A 5,784-nucleotide genomic window follows, 5' to 3' on the forward strand; every position below is an offset into this window, starting at 1 on the left:
TATGGGAGACCATCTTTTGTGATATATTGTCATAAGGTTTAATAAAGTAAACATATTTCTAAGTCTGTTTTTTGAAGACAATTTAAGTTTGATCGTGCAAAAAGATGTAGAGAGACGTTGTCTTGTGCTGAGTTTTGCGTGACAATTCGCACTTGTTTAACAAACTCTTTTTGCACAGACAAGTAGCTTTTTTGCATTTTTTAGTCTATTCTATTAGTATTCTCTACGTCTCAACAACTACAAGAAACCGTGCCGAATCTGACCGTTGTGCAATCGAAGACGACAATTGTGTTATTAAATTGGACAGAGTAGCTTACACGATCTAACGTGTGATCAAGTTGTAGACAGTGGTGTCTATTCAAAACGACATTTGTTATGAACAGGTGGACAGTTTATTGTTTATTGAAGTTTATTGGACTGGTAAATCCTATATTTTTTCCACTATCCTAACTATTCCTAAATTCTGATCTTCTTAGATATCTATTTAGTTCCAACAGCCAAGATTGCTTTTACATATAAACTATAAACTATATAGTTAAAATATATATAAACTTTATTAAAGATTGAATATAGTTTCGTACCCATTACATAAGACTTTAAACTATTGTACATGAATATTGGAGCTTAAAAATGGAAACAAAACAAATAGCTAACTAATTAACCAATTATTCAAATCTATATATTCAAATCATTTCTCATAACCAAGTTATTTCTGTCAAATTAAGTAATATTTAAATATTTAAATGTAAAGCAATATTTTGTATCTTTAAGTGACAAGGTCTTCCTAGGTATTTAAATTGTTTGTAACAAAAATACTGTATAAAATAAAATAAAATAATTTTAAAATGGATCGTGCTAATTAGTGATTGTTATTCTTTTTTTATTTGGTCCATAATTTATTGGCCGATAAAAAATATTAAAAATATATGAAACGGTAGCAAAAAAAAAAAATAAAAACGGAAAATTCTTTCAAACAAAATTAAAAATCTGATAAATAAGTAAATCGATCTGATCACCGATAACTCAATTTGAAGGTTAGTAATCAGTAAACATTTTTGCATTCCTGCCGATAAAATACAACCCTATCCCATGCCATCAAGCTCATCCACTCTTGATTGAGCAACCTTCTTGCATCCCCTCGATGGTTTGCGAAAAACACAAAGCCCAATATCTTACCCAATCTTATTGCGCTCGAGCCGAAATTTCAAAGAATTTGATTTGTTTTTCCTGTCTGATGAAGCGAAACCAAGAAACCACAGTAAAAAAAAACAAGCACAAAAACAGACATCCCAAGCCATCGCGCCCCTTAGTTCTCATGATACGCAAACCCCCTTAGGTGAGGGCTTTTTGGGAATCTCTTACCTATCGCCCCCCCCCCCTCTCCATCCTTCCCTAGCCCAAGGATGATGTCATAATGAATGGATGGTGGCTGGGGCGATCGCATATCGTTTGCATTTGCATTGCGACCTTGCGGGGTGGTGTGTTTGCATGCCGCCACAGCGCGAGCGGCGTTTCGTAGAATCGACGCAAACGAAATCGCATCCGTAATCGAAAATCGAAATCCCAAGCCATCCGATCGATCGACCGGCTGAAGTTTGAAACCTTTAATAAGATTAGAGAAGATCATCGGAAGGTGCTGATAGTGGCGGTGTGCGGAGGGTTAGCTCGCTGGCTGGATGATTTGTGGAGGTCATCGTCAACAGAACGAGGTTCGAGGCTTTAGTTCAGGTTTGGGTTGAGTTTGTTTGTTTGCGGGGAGTACGTTTTATGTTTCGGTTTTATTTCTTCTTTATCGTACAGGCTGTCCCGTCGAAGTTAATGTAGGTGAGGTACGTATTTTTTTACAAACTCCGATTAAGGGTACGATTACGAGCGGAGAGAGACATCAGGGCTCGGATCCGATTTCAATCGGCTTTGCTAGGATGGGTGCTTTAGTAAGTACTCTTGGGGAGGGGAAGTAATAGGATCACCTTGTTGATGCAAAAAAAAACACATCAACAATCAAACAAAACATAAGAACTTATTTCAAGGGCCAACGAAGATCACAGAAACGGAGCTCAGTCTGAAAGGGAATGGAAAGAGAAACGCGGATGAGGAAGAAGGTGATGCAGATTCCTAAGCTTTGTTTATGTTTTTTTGTTTAGACGATCATCAAAGCGTTAAATAAGCGTTTCCCTTTCGATTTGGCGCTGCGAAAGGGAGGTGATTTGTGTGTTTTAATAGATCTCGATTCACCGAATGCAGTTAATTATCTCAAACCGATCGGAAAAAACAATAAAAAGCGCAATCAACCTTCTTCGCCTTCCCTTCTCCTTGCTGATCGAGAGGCTTCGAGAAAAAATTATCCATATGCGGTTTGTTGAAGATCGTTTATTAATTTGGATCCAATTTCAAACCCCTCCGCTCTGGGGAGTGAGAGAACTAACGAAGCCTTTTCGGTGTGTCTGAAACTTCAAAACTCGATTTAAAAATGCTCCATTCAACCCCACAGATCCATAGGTGATGGTGGGGTGGCCCCATACACATTTCCATGCTGGAATGGTTTCTCCTCCATCCACAACAATACGCACACAAATTGCTACAAAATCAAACGACCTAGCTGTTGAATACAAATTTGTTGGGCGAGGGGTTGCGTTTTTTTTGTTGGTTTGTTGGTTGCTGTTGTCTACCACCTCACCCATCTCCCAGCTCAACTCGCAGGTGCTTGGTTTTGGAATTCCGGAATAGGCCACTTCCGAAAACGCTAATTGGATTACGCATGACGCGCTACGAACGGCACAGAGGCGAAAGAGCTCAAAAGAAATAAAATCGCATGACGCGTGACAGGTTGGAACTGTTGGACGGACGGTGCGGTTTCGGGTGGACAAAAGTGCGGTGGCCACGGCACACGGTGTGGTGTGGTAAGATTTTGCCACACTAGGAAGTGAGCAGCGTTACGTTTCTTTCGGTTGCTTTGTTTGGTGTGATTGATTGATGATTTATCGGGTTTTCTTTGCCGGTGTTAGCTGAATTGAGTTTTTATTGTTATATTTATCACTCTATTTTTAACAGTTATTTTGTATAATCATTCTTAATGTAGTTTAAACTATTTCTTCAACATTATTTATTCATTTTTCGATTTTTATTTATTTTTTAATGCTTACTTGTTTCATCATCTGCAGCTCCTTCATCTTGTTAGTCTTTTCTTCATATTGTTAGTATGTTATGTACTTTAAATTTTTTAGACATTTTATTAACAGTTAATAAACATTTTATGTTATTTTAAATATTATAATTACGTAATCAATATTTATCATTTTTAATTCACATTTTCCTTATCCTTCTTTTCAAATTTGAATGTCTGTACTAGTTTCTTGCAATGTTTTCTAGTATTTTTAACATATTGTTAATTTACTGATCTATCCAATCATTTTCACATAATTTAGTACATCAAGCAGCTTCAAGCATCCCATAGTACCACAGTTTGACGGACTATCGTATCACCCCGTCCGGGTTGCAACGCCACAAACCAAGCGACAATGGCAGGGCTGGCCAGACACGTAATTCAATCTTGCGATACAGTAGATTTTCGACTGGCTCCCGGGGTCCCCAGCATTTTAATCCCTCGATCTAGTGAGACCGGCTTACCGCACTCCCAGGACCGGCTCGGTGGAGCTTGGGGCAGTAGCAGCACCACCACGGGCAAGAAGTTTTCACGGTTCGATGCCTTTTACGCTTGCCCATTTTGGGCCCCGCGCGTGTGTGTATGTGTTTGTGCGCAAGTGTAACCGTAGCAAAGCTTGGCGGGCAAGGTAGGCATTATTTAGAGTGGGTTCAATCACTCGCGTGCGTCGGGTTGAAGAATCTCTCGCACATATTCCACATTCCGCGGCGGCGCGTAAATTGTAGCTTTCGCGATGGTGGTGCGCGCACTGATGAGCCGAGATGCCGGGCACGGGTACACCCGCCGGCAGGCTTTCGGTAGGGCTCCGACCGCGGCCAAGCGGCGGAAGGGTAGTTTAGTAGACTAGGAAGGTAGGCGAGAGTGCTCATGCTATTATGCTTTTTCATCGTAGCATAATACACCGAGCATGGGATTGGGCCGGGATGCTTCGCGTTTGGTGAAGTAGAAAATCGATCCTGATTCAATGGAGATTAAGGTGAATGTTATCCGTACGAACGGGGTATATTCGAAGCACGGATAGTGAAGCCCATTACATTGCAGAACGATCGAAAATCGTTACGCTTGGAGCTGTGCAACACGGCTTGGTCTATGAAATAAAATACGACTCATTGTTAGGCATTTTTACTAACCTAGACGCTATTCGATTTCGAGGGAAATAAAGTGGTAGCAATTATGGCTTAGACACCATGTTCGTATTTTGAATTTTATATTATATTTTAAAAGCGGTATCAAGAAGATTTAATTATTCAAAAATTATTATTATGTGCTTCAAAATAAACTAAATGATAATTGCTAATAAACTGATGAACTGAGATCATTGCAATAAATCAATTATTATGTCTGTTTCGCTTAGTGAGCATAAAATCATTAAGTTTCTTAGACATACCACAATGACAGATTTGCTATAAACAAAATGATTCTTAATTTTTAAATAAACTAAAGGATAACAGAATAACAAAATATAAGAGCAGAATAAATGAATAAAAATGTTAGAAAAAAAACGATTAAACTGACAAACTATAGACATTCAAATCAGACATTCAAATTAGACAAAATCTGATGTTTTTCATTTCGCACAACTTAATTATAATGACAGTTTCAATGTGATAATTCAACAACACACATTCAAACATACATTGGGAGACTTCATGTTTCGTTATCGTGTGATAAACACTATTTGTTTTTATTATTTTTAAAAACTATTTAAAGCGTAAATTAAAATGTAAAAACCACAATAATCTAATTAAGAACAATTAATAAAGGTTTCAAGCCAAGAACCAAGAACGATATTCTGATCGATTGTAAACGATAAAGATGAGGTAGAGATGTTACGACTAGATTCGGTTAATTTAAATAAATATTTTATCGGCGTTATATACTGATTTGATTTTATTGGAGACTGCACTCAGTTTTGAGTTTGAAAATATCATTATTGTGCTATTTTACCCTATCTTACAATACATTGAACACCGTTCAAAGGATGAAGATTGTCTCGTGTTATGAACTGCTGTATTAAGGTTAATGTGTTTTTAAACATAAAATAATTGTATTTGCATGCAACTAACTACAAGATCAATGACCTAAAATAGGTGATGATTCATTGATCGGATCATTAAAGGAATCCAGCGATGGAGTGGACCCACCCCAACAACTCTGCGCTAAATCCCAACAATATTTGCGTCACCGAGCCTGCAGCACGCTTCCAATAACTCCAAAACGCGCGTGCTGGGTGGCGCCATGACGTCATCGTGCAGGATCGCGCAGCATGATCGCCCGATCCTGCCCCGTAAACTGTGGGACCGTCGCGATCGTCTGGCCAGCCCGGCTGCAGCACCTACAAAAGTAGCAGCGAAGGGCAGGACAGGGAAATGACGGTAAGGCGTAAGCGTTTAAAGCTTTCGGTGCATTTGTTCTACCAGCACAGCTGTTTTGCTGCTGTACATCGAAGCATCGGGTAGCCGATCGATCGCACAGGCCCCGTCGGGCACGGGGCCTTTGCTGGCATGAAGCGTGTCAGACAGGGGCCGCTGCTATACCGTACCGGCATCCCTGTCTCGCACGTACGCGCGCTCCCTTTGGCGCGTGAATCAGCAAAGCGAACGATGCCGAACGATGCGTCG

The sequence above is a fragment of the Anopheles gambiae genome, chromosome 3 (assembly GCF_943734735.2).
Source record: "Anopheles gambiae chromosome 3, idAnoGambNW_F1_1, whole genome shotgun sequence".
Lineage (NCBI taxonomy): Eukaryota > Metazoa > Arthropoda > Insecta > Diptera > Culicidae > Anopheles > Anopheles gambiae.